The sequence below is a fragment of the Bos indicus x Bos taurus genome, chromosome 1, assembly GCF_003369695.1.
Source record: "Bos indicus x Bos taurus breed Angus x Brahman F1 hybrid chromosome 1, Bos_hybrid_MaternalHap_v2.0, whole genome shotgun sequence".
Taxonomy (NCBI): domain Eukaryota; kingdom Metazoa; phylum Chordata; class Mammalia; order Artiodactyla; family Bovidae; genus Bos; species Bos indicus x Bos taurus.
Window position 1 is genome coordinate 154,759,387 of NC_040076.1, and position 14,638 is coordinate 154,774,024.

Genomic DNA, 14,638 nt, shown 5'->3' on the forward strand with positions numbered 1-14,638 from the left:
GGAGATATTGGTGTAGTTTTTTTAATGTCCTGGTTTTTTTATGAGATAATGCTAGCCTTGTGAATTGAGAAGCATCTCCCCCTTTTTTATTTTGTGGAAGTGTTTGTGTAAATTTAGTGTCATTTCTTCCTAAAATACTTAGTAGAATTTATCAGTGAAATCACCTGGATCTATATTTTTTTAAACTCTTATTTTTAAAAATAATTATAGGGCTATTTAGGTTATCTATTTCATTATGGGGGGGCTTTAGCAGTTTGACAATTATGACGTATTGGTCCATTTCGATTATAGAATTTATGTGCATAGAGGTGTTCATAGCATTTCCTTATTATCTTTTACCTTCTGCATCTGTAGTGATATCATCTCCTTTATTCCCGACATGGGTAATTTGTGTATTTTTTTTTGGCCATTCTTGCTAGGCTTAAATTTTTTTTTACTGATATTTTCAAAGAATCAATTTTTGGCTGTATTTATTTTGTATATTGCTTTTCTGTTTTGATTTCTGCTTCATATTATTTTCTTTCTTCCACTCATCTGGGTTTATTTTCTCTTCTCTATTTTGTTTCTAAAGGAGGTAACTCAAGCTATTTCTCTAAGGCTTTCTTTCTTTTATATTATAAGCATTCATGCTATAAATTTCCTTCTAAGCATTGCTTTAGCTGCTTCTACAAGTTTTGATATGTTGTATATGAGTTTTTGTTCACTTCATAGTATTTTCTATTATCGTCTGATACTTCTTCATTGACCCACGGATTATTTAGAAGCACATGGTTTACTTTGTTAGTATTTGGAGTTTTTCCTATTATCCTTCTGCTACTGATTTCTAGTTTAATTACATTATGTCTGAACATATACTTTGTATAAATTTGATTTTCTCAAATTTAACTATCCTTAGATTTTTGACTGTCATCTAATCAGCAACTGTATTCCAGTGAAACAAAAGTTCTAAATATAGAAATGCTTACTGGATAGATTACAATTAGGTCAATATGTTGCCTCAATACCATTGTCAAGATGCTTTCCCAGCATGTTCATGATGAACATCAACTTGTTTTGCATACTTATAATCAGTTGAAAATTTTGAAAGAAATATTTCAAATATTAGAAGTTTATTATCTGGGGAGTCATGTGGATAATGTACTTCCATTTATGAATAGAATTTCCCATTGCACCCTGCTCTTACCTCATTCATTTTAGCCAGCAGGAAGGGAAACTTCATGATTGGATAAAATTTCTAAAACAACCATGAAACATGCTCAGAAATAAAAGTTTGGGAAGGGTATCCTAGGGAGAAATTTTTCTCTACATTATAGTAGCATTTTCCTCATTGCAGGCTTGCCTATTCATGGTTTATTTTTCACAAGTCATAAGGTGTCCTGGAAGATATGATGATACACAGGGTTGGGGTGGGCTGCCATTTCCTTCTCCAGGGGATCTTCCCAACCCAGGGATCAAACCCAGGTCTCCTGCATTGCAGACAGATGCTTTACCGTCTGAGCCACTAGAGAAGCCCAGTATGCAAACTAGTAGCCTCTAATATGGAGTTCTCAGCATGGAAAAAAAAAAAAAAAACTTTCTCTACTGTACCATAATTTCCCTGTTAGAGAATTTCTGTTCAAGGGCTTAAGCATCCCAATCCATTGCTCTGAAATTTTACCATGAATGACTCTCCTGAAAGCACCCAGGGCATTCCTCTCTGGATAATGTTACAAAAGCCATGGCTATAATCAATATGTGGGTTATTACTGCTCCCAGGTAAGAAGTTATCTGGAATATGTTCAGTTAGCTTATTCTACCCCACTCATGTACTAGTAGTCCTTGGATTTCTTGTTAAGTTTGAAAACACTTTGCCAATAAAATAAAATTATGTTAAAAATAATTAGTGAAGGAGATTGAACAGACCCAAAACCAACTTGGCACTGGTGAGAGGTAGAAATCAGTGGACAATTACCTCAGCCTTCCCAGCCCTAGGGGCGCAATTCTGCACTTCGTTCTACATGGCTCCTCTGAGTCTCTAATGGGACTCAGCCCTACTTGCTGTCCTTGTAACCTGCTGGTTAACTCACTTCACTGGGTTTTTCCCCTTTCATGTCTCACTTTGACAGCTCCTCAACTCTTCTCCCAAAGACACTGCTAGAAACTAAGTCCTAGAGCCTGCTTTCATAAGGATCCAAAATAAAATAGTAACCATTCAATATGTGTTTGTCAGATAGATTTTAAAATGTAGTTTCATAAAAAGAAAACATGACAAATAGAACATTAAATAGAGAGAAGGCAGTAAGACAGCCTCCCACTTGGCGTTTATCGACATCTGGAGGCGTTCTTCGTGTTGAGAAGTGGGACTTCCAGCTTCCTGGTGGGACGACAGGGATGTTGCCCTGGCTGAGAGAAGTAAGAGCACCTTGCCATTGCTCCTCAAGTGGCCTCTGTGGCACCATTTTGGGGTATGGGATGGTTTTGTCACCCTGGGCAGTGATAAAATTCTTGATTGTCCTCTTGACCTTGACGCCAGCCCTCTGGGGAGGCTGGGGTGTCTTGTTGAGGTCTTCTGAGAGTGGAAATCCGGGCTCTTCTCTCAGCCTTGCTGGCCCGGGCAGGGGCAGGCACAGTGTTTCCTGTGGTGTATGGCTGGAGTAGGGTGGTTGTTACCTAAAAGTTTTCCGTCTTGCTAGCCCACCCATTTTCTTTTTTTCTTCTTTCTGCTAGAGAAAGTAGGTTTGGTGGGGCGGGGGTGGGCGGTTCTTTTCTTTGTGTCCATTGGCATTTCTAGGTTGCTGGCTTCTTCAACTCCAAGGTCGTGATATATGAGGCAGAAAAGAAACTCAGGGAACTTAGCAGTATGCTGTTCCTTGGGTCCTGAGGTCCCTGGCTGGTCTGCCTTCTTGCTGGTTTATGGAGTTTTTCAGTGTTTGTTTTATACATAATCTCCAGGGGTTTTAGTTGTACTTAGTAGGAGGAATAAGATAAAGTATGTCTATTCTATTTTTGTGAAAGTGGAAGTCTCAATAACCTTTACAAGTATGAAGAATTCCTGAGACCAAAAGATTTGAGAATTTCTGATTAAATTCAAAGGTTCCTAGGTTCTAGATTTCATGGATGTGTAAAACAAAATGAAATCAAAGATTTTTACAGGTGGTCTCAATAAGATTGCTTAAAATCAAAGACATAAAACAAAAGCACCCACTCATAATTTATCACAACCAAGGAAGAAACGAAACGTCTCAGAAACTGCAGTCCCTTCAGCTCAGTTCAGTTGCTCAGTCGTGTCCGACTCTTTGCAACCCCATGGACTGCAGCACACCAGGCTTCCCTGTCCATCACCAACTCCCGGAGTTCACTCAGACTCATGTCCATCGAGTCAGTGATGCCATCCAGCCATCTCATCCTCTGTCATACCCTTCTCCCCTGCCTTCAATCTTTCCCAGCATCAAGGTCTTTTCCAATGAGTCAGTTCTTCACATCAGGGGGCCAAAGTATTGGAGCTTCAGCTTCAGCCTCAGTCCTTCCAATGAATATTCAGGACTGATCTCCTTTAGGATGGACTGTCTGGATCTCCTTGCAGTCCAAGGGACTCTCAAGAGTCTTCTCCACATCATAGTTCAAAAGCATCAATTCTTTGGCACAATCCTTTAAGATGTATAAATATAGAATTATACAAATTTTACCTCTTTTTTTTCATTTTTCTCAATTCACTTTGGCCCTGTAAAAAGTCAATTGTATATAAGTACCCACTGAGAGACCAGCATGTGAAAACTCCTGCTCTTGTTCCCACATATGACAATGGTGATTTTAAACTTACAATAACTGGCCCATAGTAAAGAGAGTATAAAATTTTGTTAAGTGAAATTCTTTTCAAATTTATTCTATGGGTTTGCAGAGAAATGTATCTTTTCACACTTGACCTGTGAAATCAAGTTGCTTGTTTCACGTAGGACATTGCACCACATATGCCCAGGTTCCAGGATGCACGTACAACATGGTATTGCCGTAAGGTCCGTGACGAGCACTGTGATGCCAGGATCTTGCTGCTTTTTTTGTTAAACGCTTAAGTTTCTCCCCATTTTTTTTTTTTACCCAGAGGCTGTTGTGATAGGTTTTTTATCACTAAATAAATAAAATATTGGGTCCAATCTAGACAGATTTGGACCTGAGGCTTTTTCCCTCCAGACACATTGACAGCATTACTCAGTCTCTGAGGTTTCATGAGCCCAAGGTTTGAGGGGGACATAGGCAGGGTCCTCTGTTCCTCCTCTCTTCTCCGGGGATGAGTAGAACATTTCTCCAGAATCTGGTGCTCAGCCACCAGGTCTATAGAAACACGGGAGCCTCTCTGAAATGGGGAAGGTTCTGTATGTGAGAAGAAACCATTGATACCCCTGTTGTGTTGGTATACTTCAGCACAGCTCTCCCTGGACAGAATGATTTCCCAAATGGCCATCCGTCCAAGAGCAGTGCTCACTGAATCTCAAATCCCCAGAGGAAAAGTTTACAGTTGTCAGTGGCACGTCCTTCCCAGGATGGATATAAGACAGATCTAGCTTTCTGCGGGGCCAGGAAGCATGGACTGCAGGAGAGAGCAAGTGCTCTCACAGCCTAATCAATCTCACAGAGCAGATGGATACGGCAATTAGTGCAAAAACAATTTTGCCAAGAATATTAACACTTCTTTAGTTTATCAAGAAGGGGTGAAATTTCTAGTCAATAATTTTCTAAATTTATAGCACTGTTACTGGTGAGTAGCTGGGTGTAGGTTCTCTGGTCTTGTGCTCTTGTGTGGCCCAATGAGATAATTAGTAGAAGGAAAGAACTGGGTTCTTCATACACATCAAGCAAAACGCGGGATTGAGAACAAAAGAGTTTTCTATTTAATATGTGCTCCAGCTCTTCTGAAATATTGAAGTGATTATTTTGTTTTGACACAAGTTGTCCAGAAAGTTGCTATAATTCTTATTTTGGCAAACCTAGGTATAGCTTAATGATCCAGGGCAGAGGTTCAGAAATACTGTCTGTAAAGGACTAGAGAGTAAATATTCATATTTCAGACTTAGGAGCCTTGTGGTCTTTTTCCCAACCATTCTAATTCTACTGCTATAGCATAAAAGGAGCCATAGATAATATGTAAAAGAAAGGGCATGGCTATGTTTCAATATATTTACAATACAGGTAGCAGAACAGACTTGACCCATGGATCATAGCTTGCCAATCACCGATCTAGTGCACTGATTCTGTTGTTTGCTCCCCTCTGATATTATATATATATATAAAATATTTTCCTTTTCCAAAATTAGAGCACTTATTAGAATCACCAAACTTAAAAATAGGCAGTGTTTCTAGAATCACTTAAAGATGTCATTTTCCCACAATGGTTCTTGATTTTTTTTTCTACTCACAACATGGAAATATGCAGAAGATGTTTCTCCCTTTGAGTAATCTCACTTATCAGCAGTCTTCCTCTTCCCCTCCGATCCTCCTCCTTCTCTTCCTGTGTCCCTCTTCCTTCTCCTAGCTCTTTTTCTCCTTCAAGTTCTTTTATTTCTTGCACAGTCCTCCTATTCCCTTTCCATATTTCAACTTCACTTTGGTCAAATAGAATTTTGTGGCATAGTCTGACAACCTAATTAAGAGTTGAGTGTTAAAGCTATCACCCTGGTGGTAGGTAGGGATGAAGCACTGAATGTCAAGGACAAAACAGCAGCTGCATTTTAAGAGTTGAAAGAGTTGTTGGGAGATCTACCAACTGTGGCCAGTAACATGGGCTCGCTGTGCCTCAGTTTAATTATCAGTAATGTAACGATAGGAATGTATCTTAGTATCTACCTTATATGGTTGTTATATAGATTGGGTTTGTCATGTAAAGAGGCTAGGACAGTGCTCACACATAAAGCTCAGGAATAAAGTAAGGATACTTCTTCGTACAATTTCAGTTCAATACTGAACTGGACCATCAAAAAATAAAATAAAGGAAATTAAGAAGGCATTTAGGTTTGGAGGAAGAAATAAAACTGCCCCTACTTGTTGTTATTGTTCAGTCGCCAAGTCATGTCTGACTCTTTGCCACCCCGTGGACTGCAGCACACCAGGCTTCAGTGTCCTTTACGATCTCCTGGAGTTTGCTCAAACCCACGGCCATTGAGTTGGTGATGCCATCCAAACATCTCATACTCTGCTGTACGCTTCTCCTCCCACCCTCAATATTTCATAGCATCAGTGTCTTTTCCAATGAGTTGACTCTTCGCATTAATACTGATCAATACATCATCGTGACCAAAGTATTGGAGCTTCAGCTTCAGCATCAGTCCTTTCAATGAATATTCAGGGTTGATTTCCTTTAGGATTGACTGGTTGCATCTCCTTGCAGTCCAAGGGACTCTCAAGAGTCTTCCCCAACACCACAGTTCAGAAGCATCAATTCTTCGGCACTCAGCCTTCTTTATGGTCCAACTCTCACATATGTACATGACTACCAGAAAAACCACAGCTCTGACTATGGACCTTTGTTGGCAAAGTGATGTCTCTGCTTTTTAATACACTAAGTTTGTCATAAATTTTCTTCCCGAGGCTTCTGGTTCAAGATGGTGGAGTAGAAGGACATGTGCTCATCTCCTCTGAGAGCACCATGATTGCAATTAGCTGTTGAACAACAGGCTGATCAAGAGGAGGATGCTGGAACCCTCCAAAAAAGGATACCCCACGTCCAAAGACAAAGAAGCTGCAGGAAGACAGTGGAAGGGGCACTGCTGCTGCTGCTGCTAAGTCACTGCAGTCGTGTCCGACTCTGTGTGACCCCATAGATGGAAGCCCACCAGGCTCCGCCGTCCCTGGGATTCTCCAGGCAAGAACACTGGAGTGCATTGCCATTTCCTTCTCCAATGCATGAAAGTGAAAAGTGAAAGGAAAGTCGCTCAGTCGTGTCTGACTCTTTGCGACTCCATGGACTGCAGCCTACCAGGCTCCTCCGTCCGTGGGATTTTCCAGGCAAGAGTACTGGAGTGGGATGCCATCACCTTCTTTGGGAAGGGGCACAGTTGTGGTCAAATCAAATCCCTCACTCACCAGAGGGTGACCCACAGACTGGAGAACAGCAACCCAAAAGAAGTTCTCCCGCTGTTGTGATGGTCCTGAACCCCACATCAGGCTTCCCAGTCTGGGGGTCTGACAAAAGGACTGGGAATCCCCAGGAAATCTGGACTTGAGGGTCAGCGGGATTTAATTTTAGGACTTCCAGAGGACTAGAGGAAACAGAGACTCCACTTCTGGAGGGCACAAACAAACTTTTGTGTGCACCAAGATCCAGAGGAAAGGAGCAGTGACACCACAGGAGACTGAACCAGAACCACCTGCTAGAGTTGGAGGGCTCCCGTGGAGGCGTGGGTCGGCAGGGGCTCCCCACAGGGCCAGGGCGCTGGAGGGTCTCCCGTGGAGGTGTGGGTCGGCAGGGGCTCCCCACAGGGCCAGGGTGCTGGAGGGTCTCCCGTGGAGGCGTGGGTCGGCAGGGGCTCCCCACAGGGCCGGGGCGCCGGAGGGTCTCCCGTGGAGGCGTGGGTCGGCAGGGGCTCCCCACAGGGCCGGGGCGCCGGAGGGTCTCCCGTGGAGGCGTGGGTCGGCAGGGGCTCCCCACAGGGCCGGGGCGCCGGAGGGTCTCCCGTGGAGGCGTGGGTCGGCAGGGGCTCCCCACAGGGCCGGGGCGCCGGAGGGTCTCCCGTGGAGGCGTGGGTCGGCAGGGGCTCCCCACAGGGCCGAGGTGCTGGAGGGCTCCCGTGGAGGCATGGGTCGGCAGGGGCTCCCCACAGGGCCAGGGCGCTGGAGGGCTCCCGTGGAGGCGTGGGTCGGCAGGGGCTCCCCACAGGGCCAGGGCGCTGGAGGGTCTCCCATGGGGCCCTGGATCGGCAGGGGCTCAGCACAGGCTTGGGGCACTGGAGGGTCTCCTGTGGAGGCCTGGACTGGCAAAGGCTCCCCACAGGGCCAGGGCGCTGGAAGGTCCCCCTTGGTGTAAAGTCTCTTGGAGGTCACCGTTATCCCTACATAGAGCCTGTAGACCCCAGGGCTGGGTCACCTCAGGCCAAACAACTACCAGGGAAGGTGTGCAATCCCACCCATCAGTAGAAAATTGGATTAAAGCTTTACTGAGCAAGGCCCTGCCCACTAGAGCAAGACCCAGTTTTCCCATCACCAGTCCCTCCCATCAAGAAGCTCACACAAGCCTCTCAGCCTCACCCATCAGAAGGCAGACAGAAGCAGCACAAAGAAGCAGTCTCACAGTGGCTAAAACAAAAACCGTATTACAGAAAGTTAATCATGATGAAAAAGCATAAAGTTATGTCCCAAAGGGACAAGATAAAACCCCAGAAAAAGAACTAAATGAAGTGGAGATAGGCAACCTTCCAGAAAAAGAATTCAGAATAATGATAGTGAAGATGATTCAGGATCTCCAAAAAAGAATGGAGGCAAAGATTGAGAAGATGCAAGAAATGTTTACAAAGACCTAGAAGAACTAAAGATGAAATAAACAGAGATGAATAACACGCTAGAAGGAGTCCATAGCAGAATAGCTGAGGCAGAAGAACGGATGAATGACCTGGAGGACAGAAGGCTGGAAATCACTTCTGCAGAACAGAGTATAGAAAAAAGAATGAAAATAAATGAAGACAGCCTAAGAGACTTCTCAGACAACATTAAACACACCAACATTCTCATTATAGGGGTCCCAGAAGAGAGAGAAAGGACCTGAGAAGATATTTGAAGAGATAATAGCTGAACATTTCCAAACATGGGAAAAGAAATAGTCAACCAAGTCCAGGAAGCACAGAGTCCCCGGAAGGATAAACCCAAAGAGGAACACACCGAGACTCACAGTAATCAAACTGACCAAAATTAAAGACAGAGATAAAATATTGAAAGCAACAAGGGGAAAATGACAAATAACATACAAAGGAACTCCCATCAGGCTATCAGCTGATTTCCCAACAGAAATTCTACAGGCCAGAAGGGAATGGCCTGATATATTTAAAGTGATGAAAGGGAAGAACCTACAACCAAGAATACTCTATCCAGCAAGACTCTCCTTCAGATTTGATGGAGAAATCAAAAGCTTTCCAGACAAGCAACAGTGAAGAGAATTCAGCACCACTAAAGCAGTTTTACAACAAATGCTAAAGGAACTTCTTTAGGCAGGAAACACAAGAGAAGGAAAAGACCTACAGGAAGTAAGGAAAATGGTGATAGGATCATACATGTTGATGATTACCTTAAGTGCAAATGATTTAAATTCACCAACCAAAAGAGACTGACTGACTGGGTGGATGAAAACATGCATGTATGCACTTCCACTTACCACATCATTCTGCTTGACCCCCCAAATTGTATAATTATATTATACTGTGAGGTTAATCATGTTCCCTTCCCGTTATGGCTTGCAATTGTAATTATCCTTTATTTTGTATGTGGCTACTGATTGTCAAAACCAATACACATCTTTTACACTTGTGGTTCTGTAACTATTACCCACTTGATACCATTGTATCACGATTGGTCAACAGAAAAATAATAGAACTCTGTATCACCAGGCTTCCCTAGTAGCTCAGTTGGTAAAGAATCTGCCTGCAATGCAGGAGACCTGGGTTCAATCCCTGGGAAGATCCCCTGGAGAAGGAAATGGCAACCCACTCCAGTATTCTTGCCCAGAGAATTCCATGGACAGAGGACCTGCTGGGCTGCAGCCCATGGGACTGCAAAGAGTTGGACACGACTGTATGACTAACTTTCACTTTCACTTTTCTGCATCACCAAAAGTAGGATCCAATAGAAAAACCAGTAGTCACTGTTTAAAATCCAGATGCATATCAGAATTATCTTGAAATTTTTTGAAAAATACAAATGCTCAAGTATTGTTTTTTTACTCCAAAACTCCAGATACGTTTCTAATGAGCAGCCCTGTTTAAAAGCAACTGGACTTTATGACGATGTTTTATTCTGGATGGCCTTTCACTGTCCTCTAGTTCCTTTCACCTTTTCTGTTTTATGCTCAGTGCTCCTATTTCATCGAGCTCATTTCTCCAATTTCTCTACCTCTGTTTCATCCTCTTCATCTTTTTTTTTTTTTTTTTTGATGTTCTTTCTCAAGCCTTTATCAACTGTAGGAGAAAAGCTCTTGTATACATGTACATAAATATGCATGGGCTTCCCAGGAGGTGCTAGTGGTAAAGAACCCACCTGCCAATGCGAGCCTGATGCCTGGGATATGCATAATGTATATATTTTAGAAAACTTCTGAATTTTTGCCTAACTAAAAAGATTATGACATTTTGAGTCCACTTGTTTGACTTAGTATGAATAGAATGCTGGATTTCTAATTGAAAAATAGATTCACAACAAGCAACAAAGATTTACCGTATACCACCAGGAACTATAGTCAATATCTTGTAATAACCTATGATGGAAACTAAGATCAAAAATAATATATGTGCATTTGTATAACTGAATCACCTTGTTGTGCACCTGAAACATTGTAAGTCAACTATATTTCAATTATATATATATATATTCTTTTTTCTCTAATTTCTTCAAAGGAGCAAGTGTCTTTTAATTTCATGGCTGCAGTTACCATCTGCAGTGATTTTGAAGCCCAGGAAAAGAAAATCTACCACTGTTTCCAGTTTTTTCTCTATTTATTTGCCATGGAGTGATGGGATTGGGTGCCATGATCTTACTTTTTTGAATGTTGAATTTTAACCCAGCTTTTTCACTCTCCTCTTTCATCTTCATCAAGATGCTTTTTAGTTCTTTTTGGCTTTCCGCCATTAGGGTAGTATCATCTGCACATCTGAAGCTGTTGATATTTCTCCCAGCAATCTTGATTCCAGCTTGCAGTTCATCTGGCCCGGCATTTCACATGATGTACTCTGGATATAAGTTAAATAAACAGGGTGACAAAATACAGCCTTGACGTAGGCCTTTCCCGATTTGGAACCAGTCTGTTGTTCCATATCTGGTTCTAACTGTTGCTTCCTGACTTGCATACAGATCTCTCAGGAGGCAGGTAATGTGGTCTGGTATTTCCATCTCTTGAAGAATTTTCCACAGTTTGTTGTGAAGCCTTGACATACTCCTTTCCCAGTTTTGAACCAGTCTGTTTTTCCATGTCTGGTTGTAACTGTTGCTTCTTGACCCACATACTAGATTTCTCATGAGGCAGATAAGGTGGTCTGGTATTCCAATCACTTTAAGAAATTTCCATAGTTTGTTGTGATCCACACAGTCAAAGGCTTTAGTGTACTTAATGAAGCAGAAGCAGATGTTTTTCTGGAATTCTCTTGCTTTCTCTATGATCCAATGGATGTTGGCAATTTGATCTCTGGTTCCTCTGTCTTTTCTAAATCCAGCTTGTACACCTGGAAGTTCTCAGTTCATGTATTGTCGAAGCCTAGTTTGAAGGATTTTGACCATTACCTTGCTAGCATGTGAAATCAGTGCAATTGTACAGTAGTTTGAACATTTTTTTTGGCATTGCCTTACTTTGGGATTGGAATGAAAACTGACCTTTTCCAGTCCTGTGGCCACTGCTGAGTTTTCCAAATGTGCTGGCATATTGAGTGCAGCAGTTTAACAGCATCATCTTTTAGGATTTTAAATGCTCATCTGGAATTCCATCACCTCCACTAGCTTTGTTTGTAGCAGTGCTTCCTAAGGCCCACTTGACTTCACTCTCCAGGATGTTTGGCTCCAGGTGAGTGATCACAGCATGAAGATCTTTTTGTATAGTTCTGTGCATTCTTGCCACCTTTTCTTAATCTCTTCTGCTTCTCTTAGGTCCTTGCCATTTCTGTCCTTTATTGTGCTGATCTTTGCACGTGCATCTTTACTTGTAGGTGACATTTTGGTCTGCACAGAAAATCTGATGGAATCTACAAAAAAACCTACTAGAACTATTAAGTGAGCTTAGTCTGGGTTGCAAGATACAAGAGTGATATACAAAAAAATCAGTTGTGTTTCTCTATACTGGCAATAAATAACTGGAAGTCAGAATTAAAAAAAAAACCATCATATGCAATGGAATAAAAAACTTGAAATTATTTAGGGCTAAATCTAACAATAGTGGAGGTGATGGAATTCCAGTTGAGCTATTCCAAATCCTGGAAGGTGGTGCTGTGAAAGTGCTGCACTCAATATGCCAGCAAATTTGGAAAACTCAGCAGTGGCCACAGGACTGGAAAGGTCAGTTTTCATTCCAATCCCAAAGAAAGGCAATGCCAAAGAATGCTCAAACTACCACACAATTGCACTCATCTCACACGCTAGTAAACTAATGCTCAAAATTCTCCAAGCCAGGCTTCAGCAATACATGAACTGTGAACTTCCACATGTTCAAGCTGGTTTTAGAAAAGACAGAGGAACCAGAGGTCAAATTGCCAACATCTGCTGGATCATCGAAAAAGCAAGAAAGTTCCAGAAAAACATCTATTTCTGCTTTATTGACTATGCCAAAGCCTTTGACTGTGTGTATCACAATAAACTGTGGAAAATTCTGAAAGAGATGGGAATACCAGACCACCTGACCTACCTCTTGAGAAACCTATATGCAGGTCAGGAAGCAACAGTTAGAACTGGACATGGAAAAACAGACTGGTTCCAAATAGGAAAAGGAGTACATCAAGGCTGTATATTGTCACCCTGTTTATTTAACTTATATGCAGAGTACATCATGAGAAACGCTGGGCTGGAAGAAGCACAAGCTGGAATCAAGACTGCCGGAAGAAATATCAATAACCTCAGATATGCAGATGACACCACCCTTATGGAAGAAAGTGAAGAGGAACTAAAAAGCCTCTTGATGAAAGTGAAAGTGGAGAGTGAAAAAGTTCGTTTCAACATTCAGAAAACGAAGATCATGGCACCTAGTCCCATCACTTCATGGGAAATAGATGGGGAAACGGTGTCAGACTTTATTTTTTTGGGCTCCAAAATCACTGCAGATGGTGACTGCAGCCATGAAATTAAAAGACGCTTACTCCTTGGTAGGAAAGTTATGAGCAACCTAGACAGCACATTGAAAAGCAGAGACATTACTTTGCCAACAAAGGTCTGTCTAGTCAGGGCTATGGTTTTTCCAGGGGTCATGTATGGATGTGAGAGTTGGACTGTGAAGAAAGCTGAGCGCCGAAGAATTGATGCTTTTGAACTGTGGTGTTGGAGAAGACTCTTGAGAGTCCCTTGGACTGCAAGGAGATCCAACCAGTCCATTCTGAAGGAGATCAGCCCTGGGTGTTCTTTGGAAGGAATGATGCTAAAGCTGAAACTGCAATATTTTGGCCACCTCATGCGAAGAGTTGACTCATTGGAAGACTCTGATGCTGGGAGGGATTGGGGGCAGGAGGAGAAGGGGACAACAGAGGATGAGATGGCTGGATGGCATCACCGACTTGATGGACATAAGTTTGGGTGAACTCCAGGAGTTGGTGATGGACAGGGAGGCCTGGCATGCTGCAATTCATAGGGTTGCAAAGAATCAGACACGACTGAATGACTGAACTGAAATCTGACAAATGTGCAAGAACTGCAGAATGAAAACTATACATAAATATTTCTGAGAGAACAAACAGCCCGAACAAATGAGGAGCTGTGTCCTGTTCACAAGTCTAAAGATTCAATGTTATTAAAATGCCAATTCTTCCTCAAATGATTTATGAAGTTAAAGCAATCCCAGGCAAAATCCAGCATTTTTTTTTTTTGGTAGAAACTGACAAACTGGATCTAAACTTCTGAGAGATGAAAAGACCTATCAGAGCCCCAGAATCATCAAGAGGACTCTGCAGAAGAATAAAGTTAGAAGATAAAGATTACCTGCAGACTTATTTTGTGAAACTGAAAGTTGCTCAGTCACGTCTGACTCTTTGTGACCCCAGGCACAATGTAGTCCATGGAATACTCCAGGCCAGAATACTGGCGTTGGTAGCCTTTCCCTTCTCCAGGGGATCTTCCCAACCCAGGGACTGAACCAGGTCTTCTGCATTGCAGGTGGATTCTTACCAACTGAGCCAGCAGGGAAGCCTTATTATGGAGTTTTGATAATCAAGACAGTGTAGTTTTGGTGAAAAGTTTGGTAGAGCAACAAAATAGAAAATCCAGAAATGACACACATGTGTATGTCAATTGGTTTTTGACAAAGATTAAAAGGGAATTCAGTGGAAGAAGAATAGTCTTTTCAACAAATGGTACTACAATAATTGGAAATATATTTTTTTAAAGTGAAAAGTAAAAACAGTTTTGATGCATAACTTGATACTTTGTATCATATAAAAAATTAATTCAAAATTGATCTTGGATTTAAATATAAATCCTAAAACTATAAAGCTTCTAAAGGAAAAGATAGGAGAACATTTTGATGACTTTGACTTAGGCAAAGATAACACTGAAAGCAAGATCTTTAAAAGAAAAGAAATTAATTTGGATTTACCAAAATCAAGAACTTCTTTCTGCTGTTTAAAGAACAGTGTTAAGAGAATGAAAATATAAGCCATAGACTGACAGGAAATGATTGCAGGTCATATAGCTGACAAATGGCTTGTGACCATAATATATGAAAGACTCTCAGAACTCCATAATAAGAAAACAAAGAACTCAATAAAATTGAGTAAAAGAACAG